The 25,631-nt window shown below is 45.1% G+C and overlaps 1 pseudogene; it reads right to left on the bottom strand.

The window, feature by feature from the left end:
• The window catches only part of LOC134565255 (glypican-3-like), a 201,268-nt pseudogene that overhangs the window by 77,160 nt on the left and 98,477 nt on the right, over positions 1-25,631 (bottom strand).

Here is a 25,631-nt window from a genome sequence, read left to right on the forward strand (position 1 = left end):
TTTTGACACAGAATTTAACACAACATTCCAGCCTCAGGGTAAAACAACTTCTAGCTCCTGACTCCAAGCAGAGTTCCTGGCTGCAGGGTCGCAATGACAGGAAGGGGTCCTGAGATCACGAACTCCAAGCAGGGTTCCCGGCCACAGGGTCGCAGTGGGAGGAAGGAGTCCAGGGATCATGAATCTCAAATAGGGTTCCTGGCCGCAGGGTCACAGTGACAGGAAGGGGTCCTGGGATCACGAACTCGCACAGAGTCTGCGGCAGCCCCAAACAGAGTTCCGGTGGGAAGCACCTCAATGGGAAAAGGAAGGGGACCCCGGGGGCCCTGATCTCAAGCAACAAAGACTACAATAGATAGTACTTTTAGAATCCTGTTTCAGCTCCCTGGCAAGGCTCTTTCCCCAAGCTACAGAAGGTGGAAGTTGGATCGATAGATCGGATTGATCGACCAATACCTCTACTTCCAACCCGGAGGCTTTTTATCTCTATGCTACAAATGCATATTCATACCTTTACACACTACCTAATGTAGTTTCAGTTTTCAAAGTTCTTAAAACTACGAAAAACTACGAAAAGCAATATCAAAAACTTACGCATATAGCATATCTATTAGTGCAAAAACTCTATCTTGCTAACGTAAAAACTCTATCTTGTTATGCATAAAAACTCTATCTTAATGTAGGTAAAAAAATTTATCTTATTTGCATAAAATTTATACCAAAAATTATAAACAGTACTCTATTTTTGTTATGTCTAAACTATATCACTAAGCCTGAAGCTCTGAACTTTTACACTAACAATTAGGCACTTAGAGTATGTTTTCTTAAAGCTGAAACCTAAATCTCTATGTATGTGTGGCTTTATATATTCTAATTTTCCTAAAGGTTTTAATTCAACTTCTACACTTTTCACTTTCTGCAGAGGATCCATGGAAACATAGAGTCTAACAACTATCAGCTTCTGAACTCCTGTCTTCTTAATAGCATATGGCCCAATTCTGGTAACTACAGGAGTTATTTGTTCCTCTACTTCTGGAATAGCTGGCATCTGGGTGATCACAGCCTTTCTTGGCACTGGTGGAGTAATCTTAGTCTGGTCCTTATGGAGCTCAGTACATACCTGGGTGATGTTAAAGTCAATATCATACCCTCTTATTGCACACCCCTCTATTTTGAGCCTAAACTGAGGACATTTACTCAAGCATTTGTCACAGCATACTCAGGACTAATCTGGATGGGTCTCATGGGTGGGTGGTAAGCCTCGTGGAACCCAGCCTGTATGAATGCATACTTGCATCCCCAAACATTTCTTCCTTCCCATAAGCTTGCATTAGTGACTTTTAGCATCTTGTTTAAAGCCTTACGAAAGTAAGGGTCCTAAGCTCTTCCTTGACATTGGTATATCCCAGTCACATTATACCTACATGGTATTGCGTTGACTCTTTTTATGGCTAAGGTAACTACTATAATAGTTACAACTTTCCACATAATGTCCATTGTTGCGGTGTGTTTCCTGCTAATGGTTTTTCCCTGCCCCCCCCGGTTTGGGTCAGTCCTCCCTTTTCCCCAGACCCCCAGAAACCATCTACATCCCCTCCCCAGAGACATGTCTGTCACCATGAGATTTTCCTAGTTTGCTGAGAGTTCATATTAAAGTAGAAGTGTGCACCTTCTCACACTCGTTAATGCAAACAGGAGATTGTATTTGTAAATATTATCATTGTTTTCACATTCCTCTCCAAGGAGAGGAGAGGTTGTGTGACAGTCCCTTTGACCAATGTGGTTGAGAGGTGGGAATACCACCCTCCAATCCATGGTCACCTTTCTACAAGTATATAATAGGAAGTAATAAACAAAGGGCAGAGATTCTTCTCTGCTGCTTCTGCTCTCCCAAATTCCGACTCTCCACGTGTTACTTGAGCGAGGCTAACAGCGACACATGTCCATCAACAAAAGGGGTTTTACTCCCCCAGGGGGATTCCAGAGAAAGGTGTCAAATGATAGGAGAAAAACAAAGGAAGTTCCCCCCCCCAGAAGAACACTGGCCCACCTGAATATCTCTCTACCTAAATTGTCTCCTCCCCTGCCCCCTCGTTGGTTGGTTCCTTACCCCTTGCTCCCACTCCTCCCCCGAATAAAAGGGACCGCAGACCTCGTGTTCTGGGTCTGTGGGGGTTGTTTGACTGGTTCAAAGCCCATGCAGGGGTTCAAATAAACTTTGGACTAAGAAAATCCCCCCGCAGTCCGGCTCCTGCTCCTTCGTTTCGTCCAGTTTCTCGGCAAGTAAACATCAGGGAAAGCAGTCTCCTTTTCCCGGTTCCCTGAGGGTCTGCCTCTACAACCGCCAGTCTTTGTCTGGACAAGTCGGGACTTGAACCAACACATGGTCCAGGTTTAACCAATCTCAGCCACTGAGCCAAGAGAGGTATCTCTGCAAAGAAATTGCAGCAGCTGTCTCTCTGTGGTATCAGCTGGGACTTGGCAGCCTGTAGGAGTCCCGTTCCGTGTTGCAGACTAGCAGCACCGCAGTCCATAATAACTGTTAGTCCATTTATTTGTGGTTCCAAGTGAGCTTCAGCTTCAGTTCATTATCGCCTGGTGTGACCTTCCAAATTCCCTCTGGGGCTTTCTTCACTCGGGAGTGATGGATCCAGGCCTTCTGTTCTTTGATCCTGATTGCTGTGAAGGTAGTGAGGAGCACCTGGAATGTTCCTTCTCACTGCAGTTCCAAGGTCTTTTCTGCAAAAGACTTAATGTACACATAATCCCCAGGTTGTACATCATGTACTGGCCCATCTAGTTCCCTGTTTTGAGCTCCAGCCACATATCTCTCAATTTCTCTGAGTTGTTTATTTAGGGCCATCATATATCTATGTAGGGTTTCTTCCCCTACTTGAATGGGTGTTGTTCCCTCTTGAACTGCATATGGCTTCTTATACAATATTTCAAAAGGGCTTAGTTTCTCTTTTGCCCTTGATTTTGTCTGAATTCGCAATAATGCCAAAGGGAGAGCCTGGGGCCAGGGCAAATTTGCTTTTTGCCCCAATCTCACAATTTGTTGTTTGATCAAATGGTTCATTTTCTCTACTTGCCCATTAGATTGAGGGTGGTATGGGGTATGCAATTCCCAGTCTAGTCCCAGGTGGTGACTTATTTGCTGTACAATTTTTGAAATAAAGTGTGGCCCCCAATCTGAGGATATGGTGGCTAGAACTCCAAATCGTGGTATTATTTCTTGCAACAATGCTTTGGTCACTGTCATGATCCAATGGATGGTCGTGATGGTTCGTTTTGATTTCAAAGTGCAAAAGAGGCAAAGAGAACTTAGTTTAAGTAAAATCAATGTATCTTTTATTGATACCCACAATATGCGATAGAGGAAAAGGGAAAGAAAAGAGAGAGAGAAAAAAAAGGAAAAGGGGGGGTTATAGCTACCGACAGCAGACGCGAGTCCTCGTAGAGTGGAGCCAATAGACCACCTTCGCAGTCCTCGTGGTGTGCCAATAGATCCGTCTTCTCCATTGGGGAGGCCTCAGAGGCTCTGTTTTAGGGGTGCTTATTTTAGTCCTTTTTCAAGGCGAGAGGCAACAGGCCAGGAAGGGGGGGAGATCTCATGCGTGTTGCAGAATGAAGGAGCAGGGCAGGCTGGACTTGGTCAGCACAGTCAGTTTGGAGCAAACACAGCTCCAGAAACACGGCCCAGATACCATGACAGTCCCCACTGATTCTGCACGGGTCTCTGAGGGAGGCGTCTTGGTCCAGTGAGTGCACCTGGAGGGAGAAACCTGGGTCCCACCTCAGTCAGGCCAGAACTCCTGTGTTGTGGTTTAGGGTTCTTGGGGTCTCAGCCTCTGATAATCGTGAGACAGATGAGGGATCTTCGGACCGACTCTCAGTCACCTCTCGGGCCTTACCTGTCCTGGCAGGAAAGGCTTTTGGCCATCCTGAAAAGGTATCAGTTAACACCAATAGGTAATGATACCCTCCCTTTCTGGGCAGTTCTGTGTCTCGGTTTGAGGGGGAGGTGAATTTTCCAGCAAGTTGTGGGCAAACCAATCAGTGGTCAGGTTTTATGCTGGCACCTAGGATAGCCACTAGGAGGTTTGGACACGCCTCTGAGAACACAAGGGGTTAAAAGCAAGGACTCCCAGAGGGTCTGCCTCTTTTAAGTTCCAGTTTCAGCAGAGAAACATCTTTGCCTCCTCCCCCGCTCAGCTTACAAGGCTGAGTGGGGGTGGGGAACCATGCGGCCAGGCTGAGGGGAACCATGTACCTGGGCTGAGGTAAGCTGGAGCCCCGGGGGGGGAAGAGAGTGAACAAGACTGGAGCTGAGCTGGCCCCATCCAGGATGGAGGGGTGGAAAACTGTGGAGGTGCCTTCCGTCCGGTCCCCACCCCCCCCACCCTCTGGGAGAAGGTGCCCAGCTGCGAGTGGGAGTTGCCAAGCCTGGGAGTGTCTGAGCCTACAGCCCTGCCGGGAGCCAAGAACTGTTAACTCTTTCTGAGGCAGAAGGAAACTTTTCCCAGACATTGATTCTCATGGCTAGTGGTTTCAGAAGAGAGAGAGACAGCCTGGGACCGAGATGATAAAGGAAGATGAAAAGAACCCCAGATGAGCAGAAATGGAGTGGCTTTTAGGCTGGACTTTTCTTGCATAATGTTAGCCATAAACTGAACTTGAGTCTCTTTTAAATATAAACTGCATTTGGGTAGATGTAGCCGGCTCGACTTGCTGCAGTGGAGCAGACAGAGAAGAGAGGAAGAAGGTGTGGTGGCTCCCTCTGCCCTCAGAGAAGAAACCCTCGGCCCCAGGGGAAAGATGGGGAGAGCCTGACATGCAAGCATCCTTAAAAAGAGCCCTATATGCAGCTTTAGCCCATGGACAGTGGTGAGAGCACTGGACATGGAAAAGAGAGTGTCACCACGGCAGACTTCTCTGGGTGGTGCCATGGGTGACATAGAAACACATAAAGGGTGGACCTGTGTTTTCTGAGGAGCAGTCTGTGGTGCAAGAGAGACTCCTCTCTCCCTTGCTGAATCAAAGATTAGTTTTTTTGAGTGGTGATTGTTTGATTTAAAACCCAAGGTTTTGGTCCATGAAGGGTAATGTGTAAGGGGTAGAAATTGGGACAGGAGAAGAAATGTTCTGGGAAGTTTTCATTTCTGGGTTTTTTTCTTTTCTATTTCTGTTCTTATGTAATGTAATAAAGTTTTGTTTTCTGTTTTCAAGTTTTGGGCCTGCTCTGCTCTTTTCCTGATCACATCCCACAGTAGTTGTTAGGAGAAAAAACATATATTCATGGGTGCATTAACATCTAGCCAGTGCTAACCCATGACATTCTGTAAAATCAATTTGGCATTCTTGCCCAGGTCTACAACCTTTCCCAATTTGTCCCACTTTAGGCTTTGGGTATTTTTAGAGTTAATTTGGAGGCAAAGGCTACACTGATGAGTTACTTGTATCACTGTGCCCTGCAGTTTCCTGGCCATAATTCTTTCTTTCAAATGGTTATACAGGGCATCTATTCCCCAGTGTGTTTTCTCATGTTGCCTCTGTACTAATGGTCAAAACAAATAGGAGGGTACTAGAAGTTTCCCTTCTTCTGTTACAGCCCATCCCTCCTGGTTATAACTTGCCTTTTCTAACTTAATAAGTTTCTTATCCTTTTTATTGTATATTGGCTTACCCTCAATAGAAATTTTTCCATCTGGAATCAATGCTGCCTCAATTATCTCATCAGGCATCTCACCTTTTGCTGCTTCTTTTGCCTCCCTATCCGCCAGCATATTCCCTTCCTCCAATTCAGAGCTCACTTTTTGGTGCGCTTTAATGTGCATGGTGGCTACCTTTTCAGGTAATGGTACTGCATACAATAGTCTCAGTATTTCTTGGGCATGTTTAATATTCTTCTTTTGTGAGTTCAACAGTCCTCTTTCCTTCCAAATGGCTCCATGTGCATGAACTACTCCAAATGCATACCTTGAGTCCGTATAGATGTTAATCCCTTTTCCTTTTGCCAGCTCTAGGGCTCGAATTAAGGCTATTATCTCAGCCTTCTGTGCAGAGGTATTTGTTGGTAATGGTCCAGACTCTATTACCTCTCTGCTTGTGGTAACTGCATACCCAGCATGCCTCTTTCCACTGATGACATAGCTGCTCCCATCAGTAAACCAGGTCTTGGCATTCTCAGGCGGGGTATCCTTCAGATCCAGGCGACTGGAGTAGGTGGCTTCAATGGTCTCCAGGCAATCATGGATCACTGGTTCTTACATATTTCCATTGAGGAAGGAAGCTGGGTTCACAATGTTAGTTACCACAATCTCAACATCATCTTGTTCTACCAGTATAGCTTGGTACTTCAGGAATCTCTGTGGGGAGACCCAATGACCCCCTTTCGCTTCCAGGACTGTAGACACTGTGTGGGACACTAGCACAGTCATCTTCTGGCCCAGGGTGAACTTGCATGCCTCTTGGATGTTCACCGCTACTGCTGCAATGGCTCTGAGACACCCCAGCCACCCCTTAGCTGCTGTATCCAGCTGTTTGGAGAGGTAGGCAACTGCCCTTCGGTACGGGCCTACATTTTGTGCTAGTATTCTTAAAGCAATTCCTTGCTTCTCATGAGAAAACAAAAAGAACGGCTTACTCATGTCTGGAAGTCCCAAGGCTGGTGCTGACATGAGGGCCTTCTTTAGCTGGTCGAAGGCTCGAGTTGCTCCTTTTGTCCACTGAAGATCTCTGCTCCCTTCTGTGATCAAGGCATACAGAGGTTTAACAAGCAATCCATAATTATTAATTCACAGTCTGCACCACCCTGTCATGCCTAGAAAGGTTCTCAGTTCTTTCACTGTCTGCGGCTTTGGGGTCTGGCATATTACCTCCTTGAAATCTTGTCCCAAGGTTCTTTGTCCAGCACTTACTTCATAGCCCAGGTAAAACACTGCTTTACCATCTGAGCCTTCTTTTGGGATACTTGATACCCTTGCATGCCCAGAAAGTTTAGGAGGCTTACCGTCCAGTCCACGCATGTTTCCTGAGTCTGGGTGGCTATTAAGAGGTCATCTACATACTGGAGGAGCTGTCCTTCTCCTGGAGGAGGTTCCCAGGACTCTAAATCCTTTGCAAGCTGCTTCCTAAATAGGGTAGGAGAGTTCTTATATTCTTGCGCTAATACACACCATGTGAGCTGAGTTTTACCTCCAGATCTAGGGTTTTCCCATTCAAATGCAAATATTTTCTGGCTGGCTTCATGGAGAGGTAGGCAAAAGAAAGCATCTTTCAAATCTAAAACGGTAAACCAGGTTAATTCGGGTGTTAAACGGGTTAACAGGGTGTAAGGATTGGCAACTACTGGGTACAAGTCCTCAGTTACTTTGTTAACAGCTCTTAAATCTTGTACCAACCTGTATGACCCATCAGGCTTCTTCACTGGCAAAATAGGAGTGCTGAAATAAGAGTGACACTCCCTCATTAGTCCTATCTTCAAAAAGTTTTCAATAATTGGACTAATCCCTTCTCTATCTTCTTTCTTTAGAGGGTATTGTTTAACCCTTACTGGCTGTCCTCCTTCTTTAAGTTTAATCTGTACTGGTAGTGCATTCTTTGCCCTTCCTGGTATATCACAATCCCACACTCCAGGAAATACATGATCTATTATTTTCCTGAAATTTTCCTCTTCATTTTGTCTTGGGTTGAAAAATGTAACCAAAAATGTGTATTCTATTTTTATCTGTTGGAACCTGTTGGGAGATATTGTTCTTCTTGCCTTCTGTTAATGAGACAACTGATAACACCAGATAAGGCAGTGCGGCCTTATCTTTTCCTCCACCCATCCTCCTCTGAGGGATATCACCTGTGAATGGGCCAATTAAGGCCTCTCACATGACTGATAATGTTACTTCATTCCATTTTGAGATGCTCCACCCAGTGGGAGGAGCCAAAGCCTTTCTGTTGTAGTCCATGTTTCCATGGATCCTCCAAAGAGAGTGAGAAGTGCAGAGATTGAATTAAAACCTTTAGAAAAATTAAAATATATAAAGCCACACACATAAAAGAGAGATTTAAGCCTCAGCTTTAGGCTTCACATGCCCTAAGTGCCTAATTGCTAGTGTAGAAGTACAGAGCTTCAGGCCTAGTGATAGAGTTTAGACATAACAAAAATAGAGTAGAGTACTGCTTGTAATTTTTGGTATGAATTTTGCCCAAATAAGACAAAGTTTCTCACGTATACTAACAGTTTTTACACATAACAAGATAGAATTATTACACTAGTAAGATAGAGTTTTTGCACCAACAGATATTCTATATGCGTAGGTTTTTGATACTGCTTTTCGCTGTTTTTCGTAGTTTTACGAACTTTGTAAATTGCACCTAGATTGGGTAGTATGTAGATAAAGGTATGAATATGCATTTGTAACATATAGATAAAAAGCCTCTGGGTTGGAAGTGGAGGGATTGACCAATCAATCCGATCTATCGATCCAACCTCCACATTCTACAGCCTGAGGAACGAGCCTTGCCAGGGAGCTGAAATAGGATTCTAAAGGTACCATCTATTGTAGACTTTGTCCCGTGGGATCAGGGCCCTGGGGTCCCTTTCCCCTTCCCCCTTGTGGCGGTTGCCCTGGAACTCTGCTCGGGGCTGCCGGGGACTCTGCGCGGGTTCGGGACCCCGGGACCCCTTCCTGCCACTGTGACCCTGCGGCCAGGAACCCTGTTTGGAATTCGTGATTCCGGGACCCCTTCCTGCCTCTACGATCCCTGTGACTGGGAACCCTGCTTGGGATTCATGATCTCAGGACCCCTTCCTGTCACTGTGATCACTGTGGCTGGGAACCCTGCTTGGGGTCAGGAGTTGGAGGCTGTTTTATCCTAAGGCTGGAATGACAAGTTAAGTTCTATGTTAAGACTACTGTTTATTCTAGTGTTTTATTTCTAAGACTTTATGCTCACAACTGATTTTAAGACCAGTCATGTAGGACTCTTGCACCTTCAGATATATGCTTTCATGTAATAAACAACTTTGCATATGACTTTAAAATGTTCTTAGACATTTAAGATTTATTAACCTGAAATAAATCTTCCTTTTTAACCCCTCCAAAGTTCCAAGCTATCTCAGGCCTTCTAAGGCTGTGGAGGAATATTTCATAGACAGGAAAAAGGACCCAAAAGAGGCTCTGACCCTCAGCTGCAGATCAAGATGTTTATTCCAGGTGGTCTCCAGAGGGAAAGAGGGCATGCACAGAGGAACAGGGTCTTTTCTCAGCTCTTTCCAGGGAGGGGCAGTTTGGGACACAGCCAATGGGGTCAGGAAGGGAAGGAAGGGTCAAACTACATGGTACAAGCTCTAGGGGTCCCTGAGGGGGGAGAAACCATTCCCACAGGGGAATGTAACATTAACCTGTAGAGACAGCCTTGGCACCTTTCCACCGGGATAAAACCAGCAATCCCAAGCACCAATTAAGCCGGTTTTTCCATTGAATTCTCGAAGGATGACTGGACCCATCTTGCCAGCACTGGACCCTTTTACCTACAGGATCATCTCCACAGAACAACATCTGTTGCTCCAAGAGGACTTTTTTTCAGACTGCTTCCAACACCCTGACAACAGGGTGTCAGGTCATATCTCTGACTTGGTCAGGGTTTTCTAGGACTTTTGTTTGTTTGCTTGTTTGTTTTTTTGTCCTACTGCATTTGTATTTTTTTTTTTAATATTCCTAGTAAACAACTGTTATTCCTATTCCCATATTTTTTGCCTGAAAGCTCCTAAATGCAACATTGTATTGATTTGGAGGGAGGGGTCTTTACATTCTCCATTCCAAGGGAAACTCCAGTTTTCCCTGACAGATAACTGTCTTTCCAAACCAGGACAATTTGCAACTTCAATTTCTTTGGTTATCATCATTAAACTTAACAGTTCTACATATTGTTGATCTTTTACCTCCAAAATAATTTCCCCATTCTTAAATGTTATTTTTGCCTCCAGCTGCTCTAGCAGGTCTCTGCCCAAAAGTGCAGATGGAGCTTTAGGCATGTATAAAAATCAGTGAATTCCCCACTTTTTTCCCATTTTATACTTCAATGGTTTGCAAAAATAAGTTCTTTCAGATTGGCCAGTTGCCCCTTTTACTATAACACAGTCATTGGTTACAGGTATTAGGGCCTTATTCAACACTGAAAATGTTGCCGCTGTATCTATCAAAAATTCCACCTCTTTCTCTTTGTTCCCCAGTTTAACTATAACCAGAGGGTCCTCTGGGGTAGGGCCCCCTGGTTGCCCTCAGTCCTCTTTTACATGAGAAACCACTTTTTCCCCTTTCTGACCACCTTTTCTATGTTCATCACCCTTTCTTAATTTTGGGCACTGTTTTTTCCAGTGACAAAATTTTTTGCAAAATGCACATTGATCTTTTCCCAGTCGGGGTGGTCCCTGTTTCGGTGGATTTTGTCCACGTTTTCTTTTTTCTCCCTCTTTTACTACTGCTACTAATTTCTTCATCCCTTGTTTATATCTTTTTTCTCAGTTACTAAAAACTCTCCAGGCCTCATCTAGTAAAGCTTCTAAATTCTGGCTGTTTGGACCCCAGATCTTCCGGAGCTTCTGCCTGATGTCTCCTGTAGACTGTCCTAAAAATAAATTTATTAATTGCTGCGTCCCTTCATCAGATCCAGGATCTAGGGTGGTGTGTCAGCTCATTGCGTCTTGCAGGTGATCTAGAAATTCAGAAGATGTTTGAGAAGGGCCCTGTTTGATAGCATATAAGGCTGACCAGTTTATGGTTTTGGGGATTGCTCTTTCCAGCCCTTTTACTATCAATTCCTGGTATCTCTTTAACCGTCCCAACCCTTCATCATTATTAGTATCCCAAGCTGGGTCTTGAAGGGGAAGTACTTCTTTAACGTCTTCCTGTGTTGTTCTACAATCATCCTCAGCCAGATCCTTAGCTACTTTCAAAACTAATTGCTTCTCAGTTTCTGTTAGGGCATCAAGCAGCAGTTGGAGGTCTGCCCAATCAGGTAAATGCTGCTGAATCATAAACTTCATTTTCTTAGGAACCCCTATTGGATCACTTCGATAGCCCTTAACACTCTTTTCCCAAATTTCTAAATCAATCCAGGAAAAGGGAATCCTAATCAATTTTGGTTTTCCATCAGAGGTCATTGTTTGCCTTAGAGGTGCTTGTATGACCTCTCTGGTTTGTTTTCGGGTCCTTGATGCTATAGGTCCTTGTGTTGGTGGAGGGTTAAAAAATATAATTTATGGGTTGAGGTATGTGTGGGGGGAGGAAAATAGAGAACGTACAACTGGAACTTGACGCAGCTAGCTCAGAACAAGCGTCAGCTTCTGCAAACAGCTCCATGCTATTGTAATGACCGAATCAAGTGTGACTGCAACTCAGGGGATAATTGAGAAGCATTGTTTTAACCAAATCAAGTGTGGATCAGGGTAGAAGCGTAGGTATGATTTAAGATAGTAACTAAGGAATAGGATAATCAGTATCTAGGGGTGGGGGTTAGTTAACATGTGCATAATTTAAACTATAAAAATCACGAATCGACTCTGTATTCTTTGGACATCAGATTTGGGTGTATTATCACCCCTGTGTCCCGCGCGCTGGAATAAAGAACCGCATATGATCGCCTTCGTGTGGTTATATGTTTTCCTATGCTAACACTTGTGGGGGAAGTTTGGGAGCTGGTGGGGGAGGTTCAGGTTCATCCCACTCACTGTCACTGCTAGGCAGTGGTGGATAAAATTTGGATGGTTCCCTGGGTTCAGGAGTGGATGGAGAAACCCCTACCTCAGCTGCTGTCTTTCCAAAGGAAGATGAAGCTAAAGATGAAGCGGGGGAGGTTGCAGTTAATAATAGTTCTGAGTCTGCATCCTCCACCACCCTCCTCCTTTCCTGCCTTTTAGGGGGTGGTTTAAGTATGTCTTCTGTCTCTTGTTCCAAACCCTCTGCTAGGTATACCTTGTCAGGATATGTGAACCTCTGATTTATTCAGCAGGTACTGCAACACCATTTGGGCTTCCCTTCAGTAACTTTATGGTCCTTTTCAAGGGCCAACACTAAAGGATCAGATGGTGGCCTCATTCCACAATCCCTTTGCCACTCAGGGTGATCCCTAAGAGTAAAAAACATATCAGCACAAGCTACTTCCTGCCACTTTTGTTCACGGTGTAGGAAGAGCATTAGCTGCAATAGAGTCTCAGTGCAGTGTACCATTTGCTGGCCACTTCACCTGTTCTTCCAGCCTATACAGTGGCCACCACTGTGTACAAAACTTAACAAGCTCCCTTTTGGTTTCTGTACCCCCATAGCCCACCAATTCTTTCCAGTGTGTCAAAATCTCTTTAGGAATCTCTTGACTTTCACTTGCTCCCATCCTTAATATCCCTCTGGTATAAAGATATACTGGGCACTCTCCATCCTAAAGATTTCCACTGGCTTCCCTATATCTCCTGCTCCTGGGCATATACTTTTCCTGAAGAAAGAAGCAGGGTTTATACTCACACACACACCACAGGAAGGGAAAAGCTCCTTTTTATTTTAATCTAAAAGGAAACAACAATCAAACAAATTGACAACACACACACTTGTCCCCTCTTCCTTGCTTAAATTGCTGATTACAAATCGCTATCGAACCAAGTCCTCTGTCATACCTTGCACTGGCTATATTGCAGCTAAAAATGCGCTCAAAAATTGCAAGCAGTTTTACACATACTGCAGCAAGAGTAAAGGTAAAACCCAATGCAAATCCTGTCGAGCTGTAATCAGAGTACAGATGGGGACCTTGCAAAATACCAACTGGGCTTTGTCCAGATATTAACAATCCCAAACATACACACTCAACCAAAAATTTTAGCAAAGTCTCCCCATAAGCCAAAGGACTCAAGTGGGCACACAGCACAAATCCCTCTGCAAGAGGGAAGTGGGGGGCCGACCCTGGTCCCACACTGTCCCACAATCCTCTGCGGCCAGGAATCACCAGTTCCTAGTTAAAATACCACTCCACACACACCGGCAATCTCAAAACCTCACAAGCAATCAAGTATGTTCTTTCACAGTCAAGACAAGTCCCCACAATCAAAACCTTTTGGGGTTGAGCGGGGCTGGTAAAACACAGTCCAAGACTACAAAACCTAAATCTTTCTGCTGGTTACCAAGGTCATACGGGCATAATTTCAAAACTTCACACCACTCATTCTTTTACACACAAAATAAACAGCTTATTCACCCACAACTGTCTTCTCCACTTAACAGCACACTGGTTAAATATCATTGCCAGCCACACAAACAAAACTCACACACAGCACTTCCCAGTGGCACATACTCCAGGCACGGTATAAGCACTGCAAATCCTTCCGCTTTCCCAAACACAAACACAGATATCCCTCCACTGATCAGGTGAGGGTTTTAAAATTCTTCCACAATCTTTAAACAAGCACAAACCTAAAACACTTACCCAGACTAATAACACGTTCCAAAAGCACACAGATCAAGGTGCCTAAAATGCAAATCCACGTAGACCACAGCACATACGGCACACCAATAATTTTACTGCCTGAACAAACAACTACAGCCGACGTGCCGGGACCCCAATTACGGTCTCCTGCGACCCGGTCTGGGACCACTCGCGACCCAGAATTCACAAACCACAATCCCCGAGCCTCTTTTAAACCACAAACTAGATTGGAGCCACAACTGCTCCTAAACCACAAGGCTGGTGACCCTGCTGCTGCTGCTGCTCCATCTCCGGACACCTGGTTACACCTGGTGCCATTACCGGCTCCCACCTGAAACATAAACAAGCACAAAATACTAGACTCTGCAGAGCTTACAAAACCCAATCAGGCCTCTGCTTTGCATAAGACTTCTCTTATGACTTATAAGCTGCCTGTATTCAAAGGTACCCATTTCCAATATTTATTAAGCATACCTTTTTGTCCATAGTTTTGGCAGATTCTGGTCTTTCCTCTGGGGTTTCAGTGGGGCCGCTGGAGCCCTCTTCCCAAAAAATTCTGGGTGGGCCCCCAGAGGGGATCCCAGACCCTGATGGCCCCTCGGCCAGAGAGAGCAGAGTCCCACCAGTCGCCAGATAATTTATTAAAATATGAATATGGATCTAATATCAATATCCAACTGTGACAGACAAAAACTCTCTAACAGTTAAAGTTAGAAAGTGTATGTTTATTGCGATGCCGGGCAGCACATGGAATACCTCCCTAATGCGCACTGCAAAGATCACAGGTAATTACAAAGCCTTTTATTTAGAAAAATGTTGAATACACAAAATACAAATGCATATTCATACCCGGTCACTTCCTCTTCTCCACTTCGTATGCTAATTGACAAAAAGGCTATTAAACATGGTTAGTTTGTTCCCTGAAATGGGTCAGTGGTCCTTTTGTGAGGAGTGGTCACCAAAAGGAGGAAGTAAAATGAGTCTTCCTCGTTCTAAACTTTCAACCTTTTCAATGCAGATGTGATTGATGAATCCTTGGAAACTCCTTGTTTCCTGGTTTCCAGGACTATTTCAGTGGGTTTCTGGAAACAGGAGGTTTGCAATTGTCTTGTGTCCCTGGGGTCTATTTATTAGTTTCTCTGTTTTTCATAATACACAAACATAAAGTTGACAAGCAATGAGTTACTAGATCCAGGGTAGCTTATCTTAAATCCAGTTTCTTTTAACCATCCTCTAACTTTTAACTGATTTCAGCAAAGCTTATCTATTCATTTCAGCTAAATCAGCAACATCTATTGTTAACTGTAACCTTAGCTTTTCTCAAAGCTTCAAAATTAGTGTCTCAGTCCCGGCAGGTGATGTCTGCTGTGGGCAGGTGCTGGCTCTTGCTGAAGAAGGAAAGAAGGAGTTTGGGTTTGAAAAATCAGCTGACAGTCAGATACCTTTAGATTTAACTGCATTCTCATTACCGAGGGTCACTCTTCCCCAATTTAACTGCTCTGGCAAAATTCTGTCAGTACCACTTGCATACAGAGTGGGAGAGCATTTACCCGGTGTTAATGGGAGCCAAGACACAGCTAAAAGGACAATAGAATTAGTACTTAAATACCAGGCCTAGACTCAGTGGAGCTGTAGATTATTTTGTGTACTAAAGAAGAATTAACGGATCCATTCTAAAATGCAGTTATCATTAAAACAGAAATCTTCTGTCATTTTATTTAATAGCCTTAGCAAAAAATAATTGCAATGTCTGGTTGCTTTTCAACATGTGGTTTTAATATTTTAATTGTTACAAACTGTTTAATAATGATGAACAAAATGCGTGTTCATGTAATTATTGTATTTATTAACATTTCTTATGATAGATCATATTGTGTATATATAGCACTTGAGACATTGTAGTGCTAACTTATTAAAGATGGAAAATGAGTCAAAAGTGACTCACTTTGGTGCAATTTAAATACTGTATTTTCAAGTGATTAGGGTTGTGCCTTGCATTATTTACCAGTCTCGCAGTTTGCACATTTTTCTAATTAGTATGCAGCTTCCTCTGATGGGAGAATTAAAATACAGTGGGAATAATAAACCTCAGAGAGCCTGGCAGGATCAGGGAAACTTTCACCAAATCTGTCAAAGTAATGGATTTTTCTGAAGGGGAGATATATTCCTGAAAAGTCCCCAGCTCCCCAGGCTCTCCCATAATAAATGTCATATTTCCCTGTGTGCTCTGAGCAGGGTCTGGGTCCCTTTGCCACCCCAAGCTTGTCTCCCTGTGGTGAGGTCAGGCCCTCCTCACTGGTCCCTGGTGCTCCACCACTCTATTTTGAGCAGAGGTTGCAGGGGACTCAGGCACAAGAGCACCACACTGTTCCCAGGCCTATTTTGTTTACATTTGATTCAATCAAGTTGTGGCCTTTTGGCCTCTTTCCAAATTAACTTCTGGGTGATCTCCACCAGCAGTCAGGCCGCCAGGAAACAGCCCATTAAACCTACAAACAAATATGAGACATATTGGTTGATCAAACCAGCTTCAAATACAGCTCTGGAAATGCCAGGTGGTTTTTTTTTGTGAACTTCAGGTCTATTTTGTCTTTGGTCATTCACACCTCTGTGCCTCCTGCCTTTTTTTTCCCCTCCTAAGTATAGCTGTGTGTTTTACTGCCTCATAAAACTTCTAAATTTTGTTCTTATCCTCCTGCAAACCCCTCTAAGAGCAACATAAGTCTCTTTCACACGGGGCTCACTGCAGGACTGGGTCTTTACACTGAGCGCATGAAGAAAGGCAGTGAGACCCTGCTTGGGGGAACAGCTGTAATACTCCAAGAAATTGCGTCTTCCCTTTATTTCCAAGGAAATAAATGAAAGGGAGTTTCTCAGGGTCTGTGAAAGCATATTGCCTGGGTTCTCATCACCAAAGGGTTTATTTTTTCAAGAACTTATATGGTACTTAGATTTCTGGCTACAAAATATGCAATAGGATAAAAACACAGTCCCTATATGGGGCAATAAATTACAGATCGTTTGATGTGGAAACCAAAGAACTGTCAAACTCCAGTATATCCGAAATATTCTAAATGAGCCCTTAACTCAAGTGTCTGGAAATGTACATGTTTCCAGGCCATTCAATTTTGTAAAGACACATCTTCCCCAGCTGTTTCCTTTTATGGATTTTACTATACATTTTTGATGTGTTTTTTTGCCTCCTTTTCTTAAAAAATTGTGCTCTTCTTCCTCGAGATAGTACTATGATAAACACCACGGTTTACCCAAGCATAAAAAGAGACTGCAACTGGGCACAAGCTTAAAGAGGTAATGACATTTAGGATGAAGTAAAGCATCTGCTGCAACAGTGTCAGAGCCCCATAGGCACTGCAAAGGACATAAAAGTCATTTCAGGACAGACAGGGACAGGAGAGAGGACCAAGAGTGTCACATCAGCCGATTTGGTACCACAGATCCCTGCTGCATCCTTGCACCAGCATCACTCAGGTCCTCTGTCCAGAGCCTTCTGTGGAAGAGGATGACCAACAGGAGGTCACCAGCGTGGCAGGGCTCCCAGGACATGGAACATGTGACACCACACCTCCTACCTCCATGCATAGCTATTAAAACCTGAAGCTCATCCCCATCTATCAGCCATTCAAATGTCCCATGGCCAGAGGAAAATGGGAGTGACCAGAGGAAATGGCTCACCCTGCACACAGCTTTCTGCCTGGGGATGTTACCAAGTCACAAAAAATCTGAGTAAGATCCTGTACTGACACTGAATAACCTTTCAGTTTCAATATAGTTTTACTCAAGGGATGAGGGAAAACCCTTCTAGCTAGAAAGACCCCATCCACTCTGGGAAATAAGTTAGGAACCAATTCCAACTCATTTTCCTGAAGGTGACCGTTAGCCTCCCAGCTGAGATAACAATGCTAATATTTATGGATGGGCTGTTCATGCCTCTGGGCACACAACAAAAATAAATCAAAGCTTGATAGATATTTAACAGAACTGGGGGAAAAAATCCAATATGGCAATAATAAAGTATCTCACCCACTAATGCACAAAAAATAGCATCGGTCACAAGCACATGTTTGGGTGAAACAAAAATGGTATGATGTGATGAATGGGCAGCACTGAGGGCGACTCATCCAGAAAGGACTGACTTGAGACAGCACACAACTCAGGCACTGTGCTTTATTCATTCATTTATTTTAGCTTGATAGGTGCTCAAAGCAAAAAAAAAAATACAGTCTGGGGCACTTTCCCTTCCCCTTTTCTCTGGGTTAGGTTTTCTCTACTTCTTTCAATCCCCGTGGGTTTAATTCCAATGCACAAACCCCATTCTCATTTCAAACTGCAAATGTTGGATGAGAATTTCTCATGTGAATGTGAGTACATTTACCCAAATTAGGTTTGAGATGACACGGACTAAAGAGCAAGCACAATTTGCACATACAACACTGAAAGAACAGACACTTCCAGCAGCATGAGCATACTGGAATAAAGGCAAAGTCATTGACAATTTACAAATATTTAGCAAAAATCTCCAAGTAAAAATAAAAGCTGTGGACCTCTATGAGAATTGTACAACAGCATGGTTCCCGAGTCTGCTCACACCCACAAAATCCAGGCTGTATCTCCAACATAACACACTGGGAGGAAGCCACAACATTGTTCAAGATTCACAATTTACAGGTAGTCACATGGGAATCCAGTTTACAGCTCTGAGCACCACAAAGATGGTCTTTTCTCCAAAAGATCCTGGATGTCTGAAAATCCTTAAAAGCCACTGTTGGCTTGAGCTTGGTGGATAAGGAGATTTTCAACCCTCTACAGCTTGGGAGTTCCCACTGCTTCCCAAATCTGAAGCCAACACCTGAAAGACACAACTATAATTCATCCAGAGCTGCTGTTCTTTCCACATTTAATACTCTTTGGCAATCAAGATGCATTCCAGATGTGAAAGAGAGCTCAAAACTTCCTTCAGCCAATAAGTGTGATGGTAAGCTCTGACACCTCAAATCCCAAATTTAAGTAACCTCCACGGTTACTTTCCTCATATATAAGCTACTGACCATAGACTACAGGCTCTCCACAGGAATAGAATCATATCATAGAATTAAAGATTGGTTTGGGTAGGAAGGCATCTTACAGATCATGTAGTTCCAATCCCCTGCCATGAGCAGGGACACCTTCCTTAGACCAGTTTCCTCCAAGCCCCATCCAGCCTGGCCATGAACACTTCCAGGAACGGGGCAGCTACAGCTTCTCTGGGCAGGCTTTGTAACTAATTTGCACTAATCACTTCCCATTTTCTCCTGATTTTATTCTCAGTTCCTCTTCTTTTTCAAACACAGCTTTACAAGAGGGTTTGACATTTTTCAGGCTCTTACATTTATGCTCTTCAAACCAAAACAGCTTACTTGCCCACCATAACATATTCCAACCTGACACTGCAAGACAGTGGGGAGGAAGCACTGTAAGACATCGTGACTAAGCTGACTGTATTCACCTCCTCACCACAATTTTTCTCTGAGCAGTAGCTGACAGAGACACTCTGCTGCTGCAAACAGCTGAGTTGAGCACAGCAGTGTTTACCCAGGGTCTCCCACTCCACAGACCTCCACTCCTCAGAAGCTGAAGCTGTTCAGCAAACACCTAACTTGACCCAGTCAGGCAGCCAGCATTTCACAACCACTTTATGTCAGCAGTTTTAAGTACATATTAACCATGTCTTGTTCAGTGCAACTTTCTCGCTGTGAATGGCAAAATATCATTATCACCTGCAGGTTGAAGCCTGCCCTATACCCCATTTCATAGGGAACTGATTATGCTATTTCCCCTGCTTTTCCCCTTCTAATAATTATGGGCTGTTGGCAGATGGCACTGTTCGGCACAGGGAGCGTGTGGGAAGGCAGAGCAGGCTGTAGGGCCGCTGCTCATGGCAGCTCCCACATTGTGGGGTGCTCCTGGGGACCCTGAATCCCTCGCTGCATCCTGCTCCCAGACAGCACCTAATGAGGCATGTCTGCATTGGAGGGCGCAGGGGTTAAAATGGGAATGGCTGTGAAAACAGTCCCTGGCAGTCTCAGAGCAGGAAAGCAGAGGTTAGCAGAAAAGTTGCTAAGCCAGCAACTCCAAACAGAGCAGCCCTCACAGCCCACCTGGCTGGGAAGCAAAGCTGGGCTTAACCCCAGAAACCCACTGCTGCCCAGAGCTTCGTGCCAGAACGACCGTGGGCAAAGTCCCCACTGGGAAGAGCTCTCAGGAGAGATGGGGCAGCTCAGCTGTGTTAATCATGTTACTGTTACAGTGCGTGCGCAGTAGCACGGTCCTAAAGAGCAACTCGTGTCTCTAAGCCTGGAGCACAGGACTGTAATGGCACTGATGGATACGGCAAAGGGACGGGTTCTTGTTTGGATATCCTAAGACTGTTTATTCAGGGACATGAACAAGGAACAGCAAAGGGGTCCAGGGACGCAGAATAGAGGTTCAGGGACGAGAACCAGGATCGAGCTGAGGGCACAAGGTTATATACAAGACCAAAGGGGCAGATCTGAGGGTCAAGGGCCAATAGGAATAAAGGGAAGTGGTGCAGGGGGGTAACTAGGAACTGAGGGGAACCAACAGTGTAACAGGGGTGGAGTACTGTGGCAAAATTAAGCCAAGGTTAAAGGAGGGAAGAACAATCTGGAAAGGGTACATACATGGTGAACAGGGGCTGAACAGGGACGACATCAACTAACTAACCAATAATGTAACAGAACTTGAAAGATATTATCATGTGGCTGCAAGGACCCATGGGAGGGAGGCTTTTCTCACCATAACCTAGAAGGGTGTTTCTGCCTGTTTGCATCGGTCTCTCCAGGGTTGAGGCATAACTGCCCTGGTGGCAGGCCCCTGGGCCTCCACACGTTACCACCCGAGGATTCGCCCTGTGAGGTCCCAGTGCTGTGTCCTGGCAAAGCAGCAAGTCCAGGCTATCCGCCTATGAAAAACATCTCTATGAATCACTGTGACATCTACATTCAGTGACACAGAGAGTAGAGCAGAGTCCAGACACAGACCGCAGCCCCACTGGCCTAAGGCTGTGCTGGGGAAGGTTCAGCCACAAGCTGAATGCTCTGCAGAGCTGCCACCTAATTCCCTGGCAGCAGCAGGGCTTGTTCACAGGCCTAACCTGGCGTGGCATAATGGGTAGAGACAAGATACCGCTTGTCCCAGGAAGGATGCCAGGTCTGAGGCAGTGGGAAGGAAGCTTTCTCCCCAGCAGAAAGGATCTCATCCAGCTCTGCCATTTCCCCATTCAACAGTAGCTTGCCCCATTACTGACTGGAAGAGAATGCCCAGGGAGATACAGCAAAGAAAAAAGTGGCCCTTATTTCCTAGACCTCCACTGCTAAGGGCATGGATGCCCAGCAGAAGCATTCTTGTACTGTGTTGCGGTGTGTTTTATGATGTGAGAATTCATTCCTGTTCATGGTTTTTCCCTGAGCCCCTCCGTGCCAGGTTTGGGTCAGTCCTCCCTTCCCCCTCTTCCCAGACCCCCAGAACTTTCTATATCCCCTCCCCAGAGCGCTGTCCATCAGCGAAAGGGTTTTACCCCCTCAGGGAAATTCCAGAGAAAGGCGTTGAAGGATAGGAGAAAAACAAAGGAAGTCGTTCCCCCCCCCAGAAGAACACTGGCCCACCTGAATGTCCTTTGTGAAAAATGTGAAATGATTAATTCATGTTCTTATGGTTAATGATAAATTGAAAACTATAAAAACTGTATATATATGTGTGTTGTATGAAAGTATAAGTTTCAGGATACCTTGTAACGTTTTGTTAAACCAAATTATGAAAAAGGCAGGCACCACCCCAGAAGCTCACATTCAGAAATAGACAAAAGGTTTACGGGAAAACCGGCAGTCTCCTCAAGCACCAGTCTCCTCAAGCACCGGGAGGAGACCCATCAAGATAAGGTGGCAGGACCATCAACAGCACCAGCCGACACCCTCGCCGAGCATCAAGCATCATCATCCATATCTTGGACCATTAATCAGTCAGGAAATCTGCCGAAACCAGAAATTTACACCTTACCGGAGAGAGGGGACTCTTTTCAGCTGAGCCGGAGACACCCATGAATTTGAATAGCTAGCTTGGACACAAAGGGGGAAAATGAGGAAATATTGCCAAGGGCAGAATAAAGTGTATAAAAACCAAGCCCCAAACCGGGCAAATTTGTGAACCTAGGGGGAGACAGCAGACGGCCAAGTTCTGTGTCTCGAGGTTCACCCTTGGCATTTTCCCGGGAAAAAAACTGTCAAGTATCTCCGCTGTTAGTGGGTTTATCGAAATTCTGTAATTCGATCTTTTGTTAATAAACCAAATTATTTTAATTGGAATATTGTATTAGCATTTATAACATCCTTCTACCTAAGTTGACTCCTCCCCTGCCCCCTCACTGGTGGGTTCCTTACCCCTTGCTCCCACTCTTCCCCCGAATAAAAGAGACAGGAGACCTCGTGTTCTGGGTCTGTGGGGGCTGTTTGACTGGTTCAAAGCCCATGCTAGGGCTCAAATAAACTCTGGACTAAGAAAAACCCTCCACAGTCCAGCTTCTTCTTCGTCTCGTCCAGTTTCTTGGGCAAGTAAACATTAGGAGAAAGTGGTCTCCTTTTCCCGGTTTCCTCAAGGGTCTGCCTCTACAGCCGCCGTTCTCAGTCTGGACTTGAACCAACACGTGATCCAGGTGTTGCTGCTCTCAGCCACTGAGCCAAGAGAAGTATCTCTGTAAAGTAACTGCAGCAGCTGTCTCTCTGTGGTATCAGGTGGAGACTCAGCAGCCCAAAGGAGTCCCATCCCGTTTTGCAGACCAGCAGCCCCACAGTACTGCAGCCATGCATCCACACATGACCCAGGCACAGGCTGAGTCCTGGGAGGCTGCACCATGCAGAACCACACCACATGGCCACATGTGGCCTGTGGGCCTGGTGCTGTGCAGGGCCAGAGTAGCACCGGCTCTGCACACAGGGATCCCAGAGCTGCTGCAGATGGAGACACCCAGGATGTCTGTCTGAGCCCAGAGTGCGAGGGAGGCCAAACTGATTTGGAAACCACCCACCCCGGAGACATCCCTGCTGGCACGTCTGCAACAAACCTGGTTGATGTGTTTCAGCTTGTCAATAATCTGGCTGATCACTGGCTCTGGACCTTTCATCTTCACCTCATGGTTGCCAGCCTGAGCTTTTGCTCCATTCCTTGTGATCTGGGGGCTGCACCTGTAGGAATGAGAACAGAGAAGACCACAATGTGATGGGCTAATAGAGAGGAGATCTTTAAAGTTCAGTACGAACATAAATAATCCCAAGACAGGCACCAGCCCTTTCCAAAACAGAGATCACAAGACAGTATATAATGACAAAGAAAGGACAGAAGATTCCCATAAACATTTTTGCTCTGATTTTGCAAAGCAGCAAGATGATGTAGTTGTATCACTTGAGGACAATGAAGTCTTTTCCAGTCCATTAGTAACCAAGGAAAATGTTAAACAGTATAAAATAGAGATAAATATTTTCACATAACTTGCACCCAAGAGTCCTAAAAAGTTGGCTCAGAAATTCTGGCTTGCTCATGTTTGTTTAAAATAAATCCTGGCAGATCACAGAGACTCCAGTACAAGAGCAGTAGTGTCATGCCCCCAGCCAAAAAAATGAGTGGGATGACCCAGTTAACTGCAAGTTGATTAACATAACATCAAACTATGTTGCAATGTGCAATTTTGTGTTTTAATACCCTATGGTTTATTCCCTTCTTCTCCCCGGAGTGATGGTTTAGCCTGGGTTGTCTGTCTTCCCTGATACCTACCCTTATTCCTGAATGTTCCCTGTCCATCCTCCCTGGTACCAGCCCCTGCCTGGACTGCCCCTTGGGGAATCCCCTATTCATCAAAGCTCCATTAGTTTGTTTATATAAACCTCCTTATATTAGCCTTCCCATTGGCTTTATGTTTTGTAAACTTCACTTTGTGTCCCTCCCCAGTCTTGTCCCTATTTGCCCCTTGACCCTAAACCCCACCTAGATTCTGTCCCTTAAAACCCATGGTCCTGGCTTTGTCCCTTGTCTTCACCTCTGCACTGTATTCGAGTTATGTGACGTGATAATAAAGAAATCTCTGACTGCATATGAAGTCCACTTCACTCCTTTCTACACTGACCCAGCGGTGACCGCTTAGGACTCTCAGGACCCTGGGGGTTGTGTCATGCCTCCGCAAAGGGCCATATTACCAGGCATGCGACGGCAAACCTCCTTGCAAAATAATGACTATCACTGATGTGTGATTTCAATTAAAAATAATTAAAGCATCAGAATATAATTAATGCTGTCAACATTGCTAATGGAAAATAGGTGTTGTCAAACAATCCTGATTTCAGTCTTTGATGAGATCCAGCCTTAGGGATCAAAGTAACTGCTCAGACAGAATGTACCTTGACTTTGGTACAGTGCTGGGCTCTGCACCACAGCGTATCTCTATTTACATGGGTACCATGAGAGTCAGCAAAGCCCCCCCAGACTAGATTAAACTGCCAGGGCAGCTCTGCAGAGGAGGGTGGTCAAGCTGCATTCAGATTTTTCATAGGCACTTAGGAAAGAAATATGAATTCACTTGCTGCGAAATTTATGGAATGACAAAGTTTACCAGAGTGATTAAAGGGAGGGGAAGAGGGACAGAACTGCTGCATGCTTGCCTTTGGATGAACACGTCCCTACACTCAGGACCTGGGTAACAGCTGATGATGCTCCAGCATAAGAGAAGCACCAAACTCAAACTCAGGTTTGGGCCAGAGCAATCGGCTGCCACCACTGCCTGCTGGCAACCACAGCAGTGGCACAGAGCACACTGGTGCCTTCTTGAGCTCTGGGCTGCTGTCATTCATCACAGCCCCAATGATGGGCTGTGGTGCTCTACAAGCACAAAACAAGTCCTCATCTCCAAGAGCTGGCAGCCAGGACAGGCACTACCAAACCCCAGCACAGCCTCCGAAAGTGAGATCACCAAGATAACACCAGCATCAGTATGCTTTACTGTACATCTGTTTTTCCAGTGCCATGGGGAAAGACCATGAATTTTCCTTTCTGCATTCATCTCCTACACACTGTGTTTTCACCCAGCTCCCAGCACCAGCCCTAGTGGCTGCCTCCCTGTCTGTCAGCTCCCTGCTCCCCTGCCCAGCTAATCTTCCATCCTCATGCTGCCAGGCAAGCTCAGGCAATCACAGTCAGCCCATTTCACATGGGTTTTGGGGAGAAAGTGGGACTTTAGCAGGCATTTAAAGAAGGGGAGGGAGACAGGAGGGATGGTGGTGTTAGCGTAGGAAAACATATAACCACACGAAGGCGATCATATGCGGTTCTTTATTTCAGCGCGCGGGACACGGGCATACAGTGCCCAAATCTTGTGCCCGAGAATACAGAGTTGATTTGTGATTTTTATAGTTTCAAATTATACATATGTTAACTAACTTCCACCCCTAGATACTGGTTATCCTATTTCTTAGTTACTATCTTAAATCATACTTACGCTTTACGCTGGGTTTTACTTGATTTGGTTAAAACAATGCTTCTCAATTATCTCCTGGGCTGGAGTCATACTTAAACAATAGTATGCAGCTAGTTGCAGAAGCTAACGTTTGTTCCAAAACTATCTGTAAAGTTCAGATTGTGCATCTTCTACCTTCCCCCAACTACCCGCAGTTAGCTTAAACAGAAATTATTATTTTAACCCTCCACCATCAGTGGGGCCAACTCAGGGAGGATGCTTTACTAGGGTAGAAAGCAAGAGGCATGTGGACATGTGGCCACAAGAGCTATCAGGGCACACTGAGGGGGTTGGGGATACTCAGGGGCTTGGCTTAAACTCTAAACTGGAGGATGAGATCTACTCAGACGTGAGGATGCAAAGGCAGCCTCAGATCTATACTGGTGCAGCAGCAATCTGTCCCAACCTGAAATACTCACATAATTACAGAACTGAGGCAGATTTGCACTCCAAGGCTATCTCAGAGCAGAAGTTCCATGTACAGGAGCTCTCTGCACCTCTGTCTGGGTCCCCAACACTAGACATTCCCTATATGCATCTCCAGTAATGGCTGGCAACCCTGCAAGATGCTGCACTGAAGAGATGACACAGG

This window comes from Prinia subflava, assembly GCF_021018805.1.
Source record: "Prinia subflava isolate CZ2003 ecotype Zambia chromosome W unlocalized genomic scaffold, Cam_Psub_1.2 scaffold_43_NEW, whole genome shotgun sequence".
Lineage (NCBI taxonomy): Eukaryota > Metazoa > Chordata > Aves > Passeriformes > Cisticolidae > Prinia > Prinia subflava.